At 40.7% G+C, this 15,977-nt stretch overlaps 1 protein-coding gene across 1 annotated transcript in view; it reads right to left on the bottom strand.

Annotated features, from left to right (window-relative positions):
- PTPRF (protein tyrosine phosphatase, receptor type F) overlaps positions 1–15,977 on the bottom strand; it is a 300,767-nt gene that overhangs the window by 258,696 nt on the left and 26,094 nt on the right. The window lies entirely within an intron of this gene.

The raw sequence follows: 15,977 nt of genomic DNA on the forward strand, positions 1-15,977 counted from the left end.
ACAGACATTTCAAAAGTATGCTTAAGTTTGCTCTAACAAAGGTATATTTGTTTTGCTGGATTTTTGGAAGAGGAATTGTCTTTTTCGGGGGGGGGGGAGGTAGCGGAGACAGAGCCATTGATGGAGGTAAGTATTGCAAGTTATGAACATATTTACTTCTGACAAAAACATAAAGTGTTCAAAAAATGCCAGCTATGACAGTGTTTGGGAAAATCCGCAGGAAATCTCAGGAGAATCCATCTAGGCAAATATTTACATTGCATCATACTAACAAACAGCAGATCACAATTTTTCTCCATTCTGTTACTATATTTGCACAGTAAATCTTTTCACACGTTATAATATCATACAATACAAAGAAATCTTTATTTATGCAATGTCTTCTACAGCCAAGACATCTGAAAATACTTTACAAAATAACCTAGTTCTAGCTTAGATGCAGAGAGAATACTGATCATCTCATCCTGCTTTTATTACCTCAATGAAAAAAATAAATCCAAGTAAGCTCAGCGGCAAGATTTTGCATGCTGAAAGAAAGGCGCTTCATATGAGCCACACATTCAGTTCCCTTTGTTGATCTCCAGCCTCCAAATCCTCATTTGTCTCTCGCCAAAGAATTACTAAAAGCACCATTAACATGTCTTACACTGCAGAGACGGATACAAATAGCTGTATCTTTATAGCAGCATCAACTCTTTTCCAAAGGGAAACTCAATTCAATCCCCAAGCAGTTTGCCCAGCGTTAGACAGCTCTCCAAATACAGCACACGAGGGAACGAGAAGTGGTGCCTGGATTAAGAGTGAAGATTAAGTCTCTAAATTCTGTGTGCACGGTGCTAATTTGTGCAGTCCAGAAAAACAAACCCACTGAAGCACACGTTAAGCAGCATTACATCTGGCTCAACAGCAGCCAGAATTTTAAGAGGCTACTCTTGGGAAAAAAACACCGAGGGTTGAAATTACTGTGTCAAAACTAATGATGTGTGTCAAACTCTCTCAGATTAGGACAGAGAACAAGTTTTACAGGTGGTGCTGAAAACATCTTAGGTATGTATCAGACCACATTGAGGATGAATAGCTTTCAGAGAGCTTTTCCTCTTTCATTCACTTCCATTAACAACAAAAGTGCCTGATCTAATGGAGTATCTTGAGTGCAGATTGCTCAGAAGTCATGTGAATGGCACCTCCATGGCCCTCATTCAGGAGCAACTCTCAGCAACACAAAAACCTCAGCTAAAGAATAGGTCTGTCTCTTGATTTCTGTCTCCTTTCAGCAAATGTATTCAAGGTCTCTCCAGTTTCAGGCTTGACAGATTTAAAACTTTCCTCTCGAGCCCATGAGATACATACAACTTGCACCATGCAAAACTGATGAATTGTCAGTTACTCTACCAGATTCTTTATAGACTTGATCTTTTTGCAACTGTTTAGTGCTCTGTAATAATTTACCATCTGGAAGATAAGCCAGACTTTCTTATGCAAGACTGCTGTCTGTCCCTCCAAATGTAATAGAGCACCTTTGGCCCTCAAAAGGAAGATTCTTCTCCACTCCCTCTTTCTACCTTTGCTCTGTATATAGAAAAGTTGACTGCATACAATATTTAAAGCCCTTTAGATTGAAATGGTTTAAATTTTTATAAAACTGAGTAACTGTCATTCTCTTCTGAAACTGAAAACATGAAAAAGACTCTCCAAGTGGTCCAGCTCTCCCATTTTTAGAAGACAATTGCTCTCCCCCCAACAAAACAACCCGATATTCAAAGTGGGATGTTAGTTGAAACACAGTTAACCCTTTGAAGGCCAATGTTACTTTCAGAGTCATGAACAGCATCCTTGAACCAAAGCTACAGCCTTTGGGGTAGAAAATTCTGGTTTCCTGAAGTAGAAAGGCAGCATAAGAAGGAAATTAGCTATAAATCAAGTGAGGTAGACTTCGGTAATGAATTAAATAGATTATACTGACAACCAACTAATGCTCTTAATACCCTTACATTCCATTTGCCCCCACAACCTAATGCCTCTTCAAGCTGCTGTCTTGCATCTGGAATTGTCTCCCATGACCTCAAGTTCCTTCCTTTAAACCCTCATTTAATCTCACTGCTTTTGCTAGCATCCCACTACTAATATTGCATCTGGGAGCCCAGATACTGTTCGGAAAGGTCTTTCAAAAATGCATGTACATTCTCATTGCCACTTCTGCATCTGGTCCTGGCAATATTATAAACCCTAGTCCACGTAACCCAAAAGGAGGCTGAGGTTAAGCATTCCAGATGGCTGTGTAAAAACATCTCTGAGTTTAGCAAGTTAAACTCCTTCCTCTGCTCCATACTCAATGTTAGAAACACCGAGTGCTAGTCTCGCAGAAAACTAAAAAGCTGGAAAGCACAACAAAAAAATAGCAAATGTTTTAAATATAGACGATTTTGCTGTGGGGCAGGTGGATGCAAAAGAGGAGGTCTTGAGAACATTTTTGAAACCTACATGGTTTGATTCTTTCAAACAAGCAGAAAAAGCTGGACTCATTTAAAACAGAGCCAAGAATACCAACAGCTCATATGGTACTAGGAAATTCTGGCAATGAGTATGTCCCACAGGAGGCTGAAAAGAGATTAGAAAAAGCAGTCAACTTTCAAGAGTCAAGAGGAACTGCAAACCAACACTGAGTAGCTTGTGTCCTCTATGAACTCTTCTGGAAGATAAACTGAACTGAAGAAAGTGTCACATGGGTCACTACCCAGGAATGGCACACTGAAGAGAAGCATCCCCAAAATAAACAAACCCATTACAAAATAGGGACAAAAGTTTTGCACTAATCCTCTCCCCTCCCCCCCCCCTTTTTTTTTTTTTTTTTTAAGTTTAACCTACCTAGGGGCAGATGTACCCCAAGTATCTGACAAGTCAGTACAGTGTTCCCTGTAGGAATCCCCACACACCCAAAGAACTGTCAGATTCAGTTTTGTGTGTGACTGCTGACATCCTGATTGTGGAGAAACACGGCAAGATTCTCTCTAGAAGCTTACAGGCCAGGAAGGCAAGTCCGGTGCATAAGCAACGTCCTTATCTGACCTGACAACAAAATAATACCTTCTCATAAAGGAAGCTGAAACAATTGTGTTTGCTTCTGAAAGTGGAAACTTCTTAGGTGTTCTTGAGTCCAAAGACACAGGTCAGAAGATATCAACTGGAAGCCCTTCAAGTGCTAGTGAAAAAGGGGCTAAAACTGCATCAGCTTTTCCCAACTCTACCACATGTGCAACATAAAAAGAAAACCAATTTTCTTTCTGGACACCTACCCATAACCTTGTATTTTACACAAATACAGGAAGGAAAAGCTGTGCTCCAGAGGGACCCAATCACCACAATACTTTGGGGTGTCATATAAGCAATGTTAATTAAAAACTGACCAAGCAAGGAGGGGGCACATGTCACACAGAAAATGAGGTAGCTATTTGTTCTATTAAAAATGAGAACAATAATCGGTTACAGCTCAGCTGCTTCATTCAGGATATAACTTCTCATCTGAGCTCTGAATGAGGATGAGGAAAACCATGAGGCACCATATAATTCAAGAACATCATACTGCACACATTAAAAGTTGTAGAAGCACAGTTACACAGGGAGTTAATGACTTTTGAATGTTTCACTTCACAACATTAGTATTCCTTTAGCATAGATTCTTTGGGTTTCTTTAGCAAGAAATATAATATAAAGAGACTCAGGGAGTATAACAATATGGCCAAAAAAGACAAAATGAGTCTCATTTCACTCCAAATTCCCACAGTCAGGGAACATACTAGAGAGATTCAGTGGGGAGGTATATGGAAGACGGTAACACCAAAGCAGATTTAGGGAGGAATTTCATATGAACTTGCAATACAATAAAATGGCCAAAAGCGAACGTGACTGCTACACTAGACAAAGGTATCACCTCAAGGACCCAGGTGTGAACAGGCCCAGGGCATCAGTTTGAAGAATCTCAAACCATCTGGAGAGAAGGGATGAGCAAAGTGATTCAGAACTGGGAAGGATAAATATCTCTGTCAAGTCACAAGGGCTAGACAGACTGGCTGAGCAAGATGGGTTATTTGATAACCATCTGCAAGCACAAGGAGGATACAAACACCAAGAAAGGAGTGAAGGAGTATAATTAGCCATGGGCACATAACTGTGAGTAATGGAATGAGACGGAGCAAAGGAAAGTTTATGTTGAATATTTCCAGTAAACTTTCCAAAGAAGAAAACAGAAGAGAGAACAGACCCCAGCAGGAAAACATTCCATCATCTGAACTGATGAAGATTAAAAACAGGGAAATGAAAAAAAAAAACCCAACAAAACAAAACAAGACTCTAGAAAAAAAATCTTGAACACAGACAGATGGGGTGGGGGGAGAACGTACATAACAGCAATGAACAATGCAGTAGTACTTTAAAAAGATTCTCCTTCCTTATTTAGGCAAAGCATTAAAAAAACAAAAACAGTGTGAAGACTTCAGTAGCAAGCTGGCCCAGCTATGGATATCTGTGATTCTGAACACACAAACGCAAACTTGATCCAAGGAGAGGAGCAGAGGGAAAGACAAGTGTTTAGGTAGGATGCAAGCACAGCTTGGATATTGCTGTCCGCTTAATTGGCCACATTTGCTTCTGAAGATATTAATTTCTAAAGGTGTCACTGCCTGCAGGCAAAGAGAGACGGTCCTAGATAAAAAGGAGGATTTTTTCCACTGGAACAGGGATTATGAAGGGCCCTGTTAAATAACTACAGTGATAAGTCATACCATTCATTTAAAATATAGATCAGCCTTGGGCCTTACAAGCCCAGCCATCATTCACACTGAACACTAAATACAGATCACTGTAGATCATCCTATCTAAGTGCATAGGTTCTTAATGCCTGCTGTAAAGTCTCCTAAAAAGAAATAAACTATTACATGCATATCACCCTTCCAACTGAGGTCTTTATTATTTTTATAGGAATAAGCCCAGCAGTGCAATCAGACACATGGATTGAACAACCAGGGCAGTAGAAAATCCTACAAAAATTAAAGAGAAATTCAGCTATTCCCTAACTACCAGCAAACTCTACTAATGTTGAGGAACATGCTTGTGCATCAACCATTCCTACAAGGATTCCTGCACTACTACTTCAAATTACTATACAAATGACATTATATTCTTAATATAAATGACCACACACTTACAGACTTCCATTCAGCACAATAGCAAACAGGATAAACTAAATCACATGGTACCAAATCCTCTCCTCTGAACTCCAGTTCCTCAGCATATGGCCTTGGACACCCAGGATGTATAACATAAGGTTTTCAAATAAAGAGAAGGGACAGCCGGAAAATCTGTCCTTTGGGGCTTGCTGCTCACAGCATACTGCAGCTGATTTCTACTTACTGTACAGCTGCGGTGCCACTATTCCTGCATCGGGCTTCAGCAATGCCAAACCCATCGGTCTCACATCTCTCAGACTGACGCAAACAGCCAAAGCGGATCAGACATAAGGTCTGGTGAGCACCAGCACTATTTTAACCAAAACAGCAAGAACGCAAATGATTTATCAGATGAGTGATAATCTATCCTTCACTTCAAGAATCTGCATGGTGCCTCTTGGCTTGAGAGCAAATTAAACCCTATGAATAATCCCTACAGCCCCTCATTTCTTCCTAGCCTACTGTAAGAGTTCACATTCTTTAGCTCTTTCTTCCCAGCAGTTTCCTTGTTCAAGTCTCCATCCCTCTGAACCAGTCTACGTCAGCAGTCTCCTTTCAGAGATGGGTGAGCAGTGCTACACAGGCAAGATCCATTGTATCTTCTTATACACTCAGTAGCTCATTCCTAATGCACCCTTGCCATTAGAAAACTTTGCTACTTCACTCTCCATTTATGGAGCATGAAAAATGTATTAAATCACTGAAATCCAAAAAACAGTTTAGAGACCTCTTTTCCAAATAATCTACGACAAGAGAAAATGATTATTTAGTTGAGTTTTTGCTTTCTCTTTCCTATCACTTTCTTATTTATAACAATGCTCTTCCTCTAACCCCATGTCTACTCAGCTTCTTTAGTGTCCTCACTTTAGAAATTTTTGTGAGACCTTTGGGAATACGAGCAAATTTTAAGCCTGCTCCTGTCTGCTCTTGGACATTTAAATTTCAAGCAGCTATTGGAACAGTTTTCCTTTGCCAAATCCATTACAGTTAGACTCTATGAACACATGATCTTTCAAGTATTTTGTTCTCTTACTAATTACTGCTTCAATCTGTGTACAAGTAATATAGGTAAAGAATTTTCTTCTGGAAAAGTATCTCTTTTTAATGAAAAATCCCTTACTTCTGCTGGAAGTTCAGCTGTGTTTTATACAGTATAGCATATTATTGGGGTCTGCTCATTTACTGCTTTTCAGATTAATAGCTTATTCCAAAGCTGCCTTTGTGAGGACCTCAATTTCAGTAACTTGCTTATCTTTATCATTTAGAAAGACTGGATATAGTACTAGGTCTTCCACAACATTTTTAGCAGTTAAAAATTGATGCAGATGAATCACTTCCCTTTTTAGCAGTATCCTTTTCTCCCTTAATTGCTGTCTTTAACCTCCCATCATCCATTAAGCCCAGTTTTCGCACAAGACAATGGCTTCTGCTTTGCTTAAATAATTTATCTTCTATGTACAGACATTAGATCTTCAAAGCCCACCTTGGATCTCTCAGTTTTCCTTTTATGCTTGTTATACTTTATGCTCTCTACTACTAATATCTGGGAGTTGGATTTCCAAATTTTGAAGCATCTCTCTTCAGCTCAAACAGCTTCTCAAACCTGCCATTTGGCTAACTTGAATCATTCCAGACCTTGCTAGTTTAAATGCTTTTTCCAGCTTGCTTTCTAATGCTTATAGGTTTCAAACCACATCAAGAAAATGTTTCACCGCTTTGGGTTTTTTTCCCCCCACTTTTTCTTTTCTATTTTTACTTTTTTTTTTTTTTTAATTTTAGGAATGCTTTGAGTAACTTGTTCACCTTCTTTTCAATTGTCCTTTCTGAAGTTTACTGTCATTCTCATAATTTGGTCTTCTACTTTGCCCTTACAGCTCACTGTGACTGCATCTACCCTGTGGTGGCCACTCATGAAGATGTAAGTGAGGACCCTCCAAACAACTTTAACCCTGATGACTCAGGCAACACCACCACCTTGACAAGTACACAGGTGAGACACAGATTAACACCGGGCGATAACTTGTGTCCAGGCTGATTTTAAGTTGGGCTCTGGAGCTCCTGCACATGCTGACAACAAAACCTCTGCCCCAATCTCTCAGCCATTGCCACGTGCCATAATTGAATAAACAGGACTTATTGCTCTGATCCTGCTGCCAGAGGCAATGATCCTTCTCCACAGGTCCACCAAACTACCATGAAACAGCCAATTCAAACACATCTTAGCGACCCCCTTTCTAGACATGCTTACCACCACTGATGGCACAGCATTGCTACGCTGGCCCAGATCCAAGTCCCCGCTTAGGCTGGATCCTGCCCATGACAGCAGCCTACACCAGCCAGCTCCAAAGACACGGCAAGCAGAGACAGCAGCAGGCTGCCCATGGGGAAGTCACTTCCTAGCACTGTCATTTAGCAGACAACTTATGCCCTACTAGGGCGTTTATACGTCCAATTAAACTTTTCGTAATTCTCATCTAGTGAAACTGTGAACGTTTTCAAAATTATTTTGGAATCACTCTTTCCTAAAGGGTTTTGAAGTTAATTATATCATAGTTGCTAATACTGTCTCAACTACAGATGCTTCTTGAATCCCATTATTGTACCTTACTGAGGGCTAAAACAAGAATAGCTGCTTCTTCGGTGTGCTCCAGAGCTAGCCTTTCCAAGAAACTGCTTCTCTAACCTTTGCCCCAACATTACATGTGCTCGGTTTATATGCAGGTAGTTAACATAGCCTGTTAGGGTGAATGGTCTTATTAGATTATTAAACTGAATTCTCTCCTTACAGAATGCCCTCGGCATTCTGCAGTCCTCTGGCTCCAGAGGAACTGGGCTGTTACCATGGAAGACAGCACCCAGAGATTACCTTTGCAATTAATAAGTAAGAATTACAAAAGCACAAGTTTCATGCAATTGTGTTCTGTCCACTGCATGAAAAATGAAAACCATTTCTGCAACCTATAAAGAAGCTGGGATGCAATCAAGCTTAGTATAATAAGATGCTAAATTTATTTATTTATTTTTTCTTACTATGGCCCATTTGCTTTGCTCCGACAAAGGAAAATGTCCTCTGAAGTAGTACATTCTTCATAGTACCAAGCCTTATTAAAGGACTGTAAATAAAAATCAAGTCTCAGGTATAATATAATGCTTATTTAAGATGAAGAAACCAAACTGCCTATAAATTAAGAAATCCTGATTTAATAGTGAAAAGTCAGTCTTAACTCGGACTCCTGTGACTCAATCCAAAAATACAATCTCTCTCCTTCAGTAGCAATTAGGTCTAAAAATTAAATTCACATTTCTTGTATCGCATTCTGTCTAGTAAGACACATGGAACATCTACGCATCAAATTTTGTCTTATTCAGATCTGCCACTGTAGGTTCAAAACAGTGTGATGGAAGAAAATCAATTAATATATTTTGCAAGTCGTCTCTGTTTGGCAGATCAAAGCAATAGGTTTCCTAGTTACTTCCTGGCTAGAGAGACCTAGATAACAGCTGCGTCAAGACTGCAGCAAATCCAACACTTTCTGGACAGACCAACCATCTTCCAGCAAGCCTGTCTTTCATGCCACAAAGCAATTCCCAGGACTCTGTATAGCAGAACAGGCCAAAATTTGTTTCCACGCTCACATTTTCCTGCAGACATTCTGCAACAAAGCGGCATGTGTGCAATGCAGTACGTGCTCCATGCAAGTACTGAAACCTTCTCGGCAATGTTTCACATGGCTGCCTATCCGCGCTGTGTGCACCTTACCAACAATGCACAACCTCATCTACTTCGGACTGAGGAGATGAGAAGAGGTGGGAGGCTAAAAAAAATTCTTCACGTTTTTAATGAACCTGTACAACTGCCTCTCCCAACCTCACAAAGAAATTAAGTAAATGCAACATCAAAAGTAAACATTACCTACAGCTCTCAGATGAATCAGGCACATCAACACCTCTGTACACTTCTCACTGCTTCTTGCACTTTGTGTGATTCTGTACCTCTTAAGGATGCCCATACACCATAAAATGCACAATAAACATATGTGGTTTTTTGCCTTCAATATCCTGCACAATTTTAGTTACTAGAAAAAACATGTTTTGCTAGCCAAGAGTTATGAGTACACGGCAGCAATGTAGCAACCTATAATGGCTTCTGCATTTCTACATTCAAGAGAGACAGCAGAAGCAATCAGCTCTTACATTCAGCGTGGCACAGACTGTACAGACACAGGATATTCTTCATTCTTCAGAATAATTCTCTTTCACTCCATCCCATGGCTGCAGAAACCTCAGGTTTTGCAGTTCAACCTTAACTAAGGTATTAAAGAGAAGAAATCGCTTCATCAAAAAGTTAGTTTTGTGGGGGGTTTTTAGTAAGTCAATCTTAAAAATTCCTGTTTCCGTGAATTTTGAGAATGATTTCTCCGTATCTCAATTAGAGCTTACAACTCCTATGTATTCTTTTACCTAGGAAATGCCCCCTTGCTAATAGTCTGAGTCATGATAAACCTGAATCCTAATAAAAGATCAACCTAAAAGAATGATGTACTTCACAAGGAAGCTGCCCTTTTGTAATGAAGATTTCTGCCAACAGCAGATAGAAAGACCTTTGAAAAACAGGACATTCCATATGCTGTTTGAACAAGCTTCACAGCTTTGTTATTGAAATTATTCACTCTGTCCTTCCAGGCTACCATCTTCACATGACCTTGAGTAAAACTTGAAGGGGATATATAATGTGCAGCCTCTTGGGACACCATTCAGTAAAACTTACAAGGAAAGAAATTACTGCTAGTTGTTTTTTCAATCCACTTGTACATTAATGTGCTGAAATGCATACTTGGAGCCATTGAAATCCGATTCAATGTACCAATGTACATTTTACAGTACTTAGGAGGAAAGCTATTTTAATTTTGTTAGTTGTCAGAACGTAAAATCCTGAAGGCAAAAAGCTTTCTGTAGAAAAACAGAGCAGATCTTAAAGGGGAAAGACGTTACCTAGCTTCCAGATGACGCAAAACAAGGAAAATCTTATGCAGGTCTTGGCAAGTACAGTTCCAAAGAAAGGAAAGAGTCAGCCTCCGTTCTTACACATGGCTAATGCTAGAGTTGAACTAACGACAGAAGACGCAGCATCTTATTCATCAAATCCAAACATATCAGATCAACAGCAACACAAGGCACTACTTCTCTGCTGCCAGTAAACAAGGGCTCTGAGGCTCTTAGCAATGGATGAGCAATGTGCTCCAGGTTTTGAGCATTTACTCTCGGATACGCAATGTCACCAGATGTCCAAGCTTTCTCTTACCTGCAGACTAACGCATTAAAGTGTTCTGGATGATGTTCCCTCTGAAAGCTTATTTGGTTGGAGATCACACTTCACTGATTCTAGATGCGTGCCCTGTCCATTACACTGGACCTGAACCAGGCATGAGCACAGAGGCAGTTTCACTGAATTAGCTGGAGCACACACCGTGGTGTTTGTGCCAGTTCTATGTTTTAGTCTGGCTGCTGGAAGACAGCACAAAGTTATCCCCCTCAAAATCAACTTGAATTGCTGGAGTATGTTTGCACAAGTACAGCACTCTGCATCACATTAACTAAGGTAGTCTTGATCTGGTAATAGGTGATCCAAAATTTAACTGATTTTCTCAGGTCCAAGGCATCTGCTGTCCACTTGCTTAAGAGCTTTTCTCACAATGCAAGACACTCTTCATTTCAACAAATTAATATTACTACCCCCAATGATATCACCTGAACCCTGCTCTCAAAGATACCCCTCATCTGTACTCCACGATGGCAAGAGGAGCCCCGACTTCCCTTCCCTATTGAACAAGGCGGACTCTGGAAGTCACATCCTTGGCTGTGTGACCTTCAAACAGCGTGTGGATTCTTCCTCACTCAAACTTTCCCCAGCAATGTGACACAAGGGACAGAGTTGTTTTTACTGATACATTCTTCATGTGAGATCTTTGCTTTGGTTTTATCCTTGTGGTTTTTAATAATTATGCACATACACCAAGAGCTCGCAATCAGTGTGCTTTGAATTAAATTTTAACCAATTCATAAAGGATTAAAAACCACAAAATTTTTTATAACTTTTTAATTGTAATATTATAGAACTCATCTGGTAACACCTAATTATAATTCTAAATGAGCAGCAGTTAATAGAGCTCTTCTATGGTACCTAAGCCCAAAATAAAAGGTCAGGACAGTCCTGTAAAAGGAGCTTTTACTCTGAAACCTTCAGAGAGGAGGCTAGTATACCTTTGGGATGCATTTATCCCTCCCCCCCTTTCCGCACTGAAGTATTACATTTTCAAAATCATGGGGAATATCACCCATCAAGTACAGGACTATACTGTACTGTAGGATCCTTTTCAGGAAAGGGGCAGCTCCGCTCCTGTCACAGCACATGCATCACCAATGTAAGTTCACTCGAGGTGACGTGTGCCGACATTATGTCGCTCTTGGGGAAGGTATGAGCAGCTCCAGCAGAAGCAAATACCATCATCACCAGAAAGCAAAGACCACAAAATGGGATGAGCGGGGGACACATTTTCATGCAGAAACCAGAAGGCTCTCGCTACCGTAAAGGCAGCCCACCTACCATTTGAAAAAAATCAAGTCATCTTAGCATGCGGAATACTTCAAATCTACCCAACACTTACTAGCAGATGAAGGCTGATACTGAGGACAGAGCCACAGGTTTCAGGTCAGAAATTCCAAGACATTTCCCACTGACTCGGATGTTGTCCCAGAAATTTCCCAGAAGAATCCTGCTCCATCACTCCCTGGCTACTAAATTCTTCTACCTGGTGAATGTCTAGTGCATGTTTCAAATATAACTATACCAGAGAGGTACAACAGCAGCAGCATTTTAGGGATAAACTGGCAAAGCACCAAAGCCCAGAGGTTCTGCTTTGCTTTAGAATGCATTACATTTTGGTGACAGACTGGGTTTAAATTTTATTTTTATGTTTTATTCTTTAAAAAAGTTATTTGAGTTTAAATACAAGCAGAAAAAACTCAATCTAAATCATAGGCAACGTACAAGGTAATTTTTTCATAAGGAAGAAAAGGCTTCTGAAAAGGGCTTTGTGACAGAGTCATGTATCCGTCTTCCTGCTTTCCTTTACTACTTTCTCCCTGTCTTTTAGTGAAAGTGAATCTCAAAACTCCCAGGAAACAAAATGGGAAGAACATGGGCCATTCTCTACTGTAGGAAGAGGAGGAAACAGAACAGGGATTTGTCTCATGCAGCCGGTGTCCTCTCTACCAGCAGGAGCAATGCATTACATGGCTTGAACTAGCACTAAAGACACAGAAACATTCGGAAAAGTATCAATGATCAGCTTTTTAAATGGAAGGACAGAGTACCCAGGGCTCAATCAGCAATCCATCTCTGGGAGATACTGGCAATAGATAATATATTTTATGCATGCAGGTGGTTTATGAGAAACAATTCCTTTACCACTCTTTTTAAAAGAGTACATGAAGGCATTTGAATAGTCACTCCTCCTGAAGCACTGTTTAATAAAGCTCACTCTGTCCTCAAAGCCTGAAGAGATAATTCCTGGTAGATGAACCTGCTGCACTGCACTGAGGGCACTGCCAGTAAAGGACCTCTAAGGCTTGGCAGATCCCCTCCCCGCCGGGCAGAGCAACAACCACAACATTTCAGTTAAGAATGGCTTCAGAAAACTTTGCAGTCTAGACATGCTGTCTTTGTCCACACTGAAGTGTTCTGTGCCTACAATCTGGAGTGTCAGCAGCGTCTGATGGGATTTTTATAAATGCAAAATTAAAAAAAAAGATGTATCCTCCTTGACAGTGTTTGTCAAAAAAAGAGAAGAGTCACATAGCTAGCTGAAGCAAACTCGTCACCTCCGGAAAATGGAAATCCTACCTCAGTAAAGCCAATCGGAGGGTGGCTAAAGGGCTAAAGAGGGTAGGCAGGATTTTACAGGGTGCAGACAACATCTCTCACCACATTTCTCCGCCAGCAAACATGGAAAACCGAGCCACCTGACTACGTGGCAAAGCTTCTAGACACACTGCAGTTTCTTCTGCTGAACTCATTACTGCAGAACTGACTGCCAGAAGTTTGCCCAGCACTTACACATGTTCGTTCTCACATCCGTCCCCAGGGGAGCCGCAGGCGGCACGGTTTTGTTTCGTAGGTCTTATTTTGGCCTCACAGAGGATGAGCAGCTGCAAGCTCAATCCAGCTCCAGTAAAACAGTGAAGGGGGGAAGCAAGTACCGCCACGGCGCCCGCAAGCAAGCGGCGGTCGGGTACCCTCACGGAGGGCCTTCCTGGCTGCGCAGCACCCACGCTCCAAGAGGAGCCGGCAGCATTTGCTCTCTTCTGCGCGAGGACAGGAAGGGAAAGGCCGACCAACCCCCAGTCTGAAGCGAGGACACGTAAGGAAAGTCAGCCTAAGCTCCTGGCACAGTGGACTCGTAGGGGGCGGCTGCCGTCAAAACAAAGACCAAGTAATTAGTAACACGCAGTTGTATGAACCAGGCTAACTTGATTATTTCTTTTAAAACAGATCGATATCACTGCGAAACCCCACAATCCCCAACCCCTTTTCCAGAGTTTCTCCTAAGTTACTGGAGACAGAAAAGCTACAGACACTCGGCCCTTTATTCTTGAAAATGCTCCACTTGAATTTATCACACTCCAGGCAAGTCAAACTTTATTTAGCTGAACGAGAATCCCGTAAGCCGCCCTTTCCTCACCAGAGGGTGACAACAGCTAGAACAGCTAGTGCCTTCTTGCTTTACTGAATTCATTATATTAAAACCAAAAGCAATGTCATCTTAACTTGAAAGGACTTTTAAAAGAGCTCGAAGCAATTCTGCTGCAGCAGCATTTTTGTATTTTGGATTAACGACAAGTGGTCTTAACCCCTCAGAGTTTGTTAATGCACGTACCCACAAATTCCTAAGCATTCAGGGCAGTCAGCAATCTCTAAAATGTTATAGCAAGCTGAGAGTTAAGTTGTACACCATGCATAACTATTGTAATCTGAGCTCCTCTACAAGTTAAAGAAGTTCAAGGTTTAGATATTTTTGTCCACAAGAAAGGACCTGCAGAACTTGGTAAATTATCTCAGACATTCCACATGTCTCTTCTGCAATTTCTCCTATTAACATCCCAGGCTCACAGGGCAATGAAAAGGTCAAAATCCTACTACAAAAGACAGTATTAAATTATTATTAAAATATTATTAAATGTTACCTTTCAAACATTTCCGGTTAGTATTAATATATAAATATTTCTATCTCCAGGGATTTTGTAAATTTATGATTATCATCACAGACTTTTTGAGCTCTTTTTTAAGCAGGATTTAGCCTGCTGTTTGCCAATAGAGCGTATCAGGAGCTAGAAAAAAAAAATTTAGCAGCCAGTCTCTTGAAATGAAATATTAAAAAAAATACCCTGTCACCAATAACTGCTTCTGCTTGATGTAGTTTGTCATTTTTCTGGACAGCTGAAAGCCTTAGGCAAATGTGCAGGGAAAAACAGCAAACCATCTCATCAGTCTTTTGTTTATTAAAACCTGAGTTTATTCAAGTGGCTTTGAATCCTGAACTATACAAAATCTTCTGAACCAGTTTATTCTTAGCAGTTGATATTGGGGGCAGAGAAAATCAAATATGTCCCTTAAATTTATTAACTTCTAAAGAAAGCGTTAGATAATGAGCCCTTTCATCTCAACACACACCGCCTAAGAATAGTGAGAAAAGACATCTACCAGGACCAGATCAACCCCAGCACGGTGCTACTGCTATCAGAAAATCTTCTTAAGTACTTGAAACACCCCTTGTGAAAAGCATTCCCGGACACAAGGCTCTTCTAATACATTTACTTCTATAAATACCACCTCCTGAAAAATTGGGAGTACTGAGGTTTTACATGGTTGACATTAGTGACTAGCTGAGCTCATACACTGCTGGTAAAGTTATTGATGTCTACACGCCACATTAGCTGCTCTATTTTAAAAGATTCCTTTGTGAAAGTTTAAGGTGACTAATTGGTCTCACAATCCCCTGAATGCTGAATTTGAGTGAGATTTTTTCCCAGCAGCTACGTCTGCCCAGCAGGAAACAGGTAGATCTGCTAACTGATTTCATGGAAGCTACTCTTTGGTGAGTTTAGCAGCAAAGGACTGAGGAAGCAGAGAATTACTGAATGAATATGTGGTATTTCACTGCTAAATGACTGCTGACAGCTGAGCAGACCCGTTCTTTGCTTGTTACCTTCAGCCAGAAGGCCCGAAAGCATTTTATAGCAGGGACAACTGGGACGTTTTCTACTGCATTACTTTATTGCTCCTCCCCTCCTTTTCCCCCGGGACTCTTTAATAGGCGCAACAGTCCTGCATGCCATCACCATCTCCCATACTACAGCGATGCTGCACACAGCTACGGCATGGCTTGATGTTAATATGTGTCCCAGCGACCACTGACACAGCAATTTATATCAGGCTCTCTTATGCTATCTGTGGGACACATCATTAAAAAAAACAATCAAGGAACCAATTTAAAATGCACTTCTAAACTTTCCTCTAACTCTGTGGTATTTTCAGAGAAACACATGTATCTCAAGGCAGGCTGCATACATGCTACAGACTAAAGGATGCCAAGCAGGGTCATATTTTCTCAAAAAGATAAAATAAAATAATCTAGATGGGATAGTCAGGGTAACAAGAGGAAAATGCAAACAATTCCAGTTTGGCCTTTTTTTTTT

This window comes from Apteryx rowi, unplaced genomic scaffold, assembly GCF_003343035.1.
Source record: "Apteryx rowi isolate R43461 unplaced genomic scaffold, aptRow1 scaffold_7, whole genome shotgun sequence".
Taxonomy (NCBI): domain Eukaryota; kingdom Metazoa; phylum Chordata; class Aves; order Apterygiformes; family Apterygidae; genus Apteryx; species Apteryx rowi.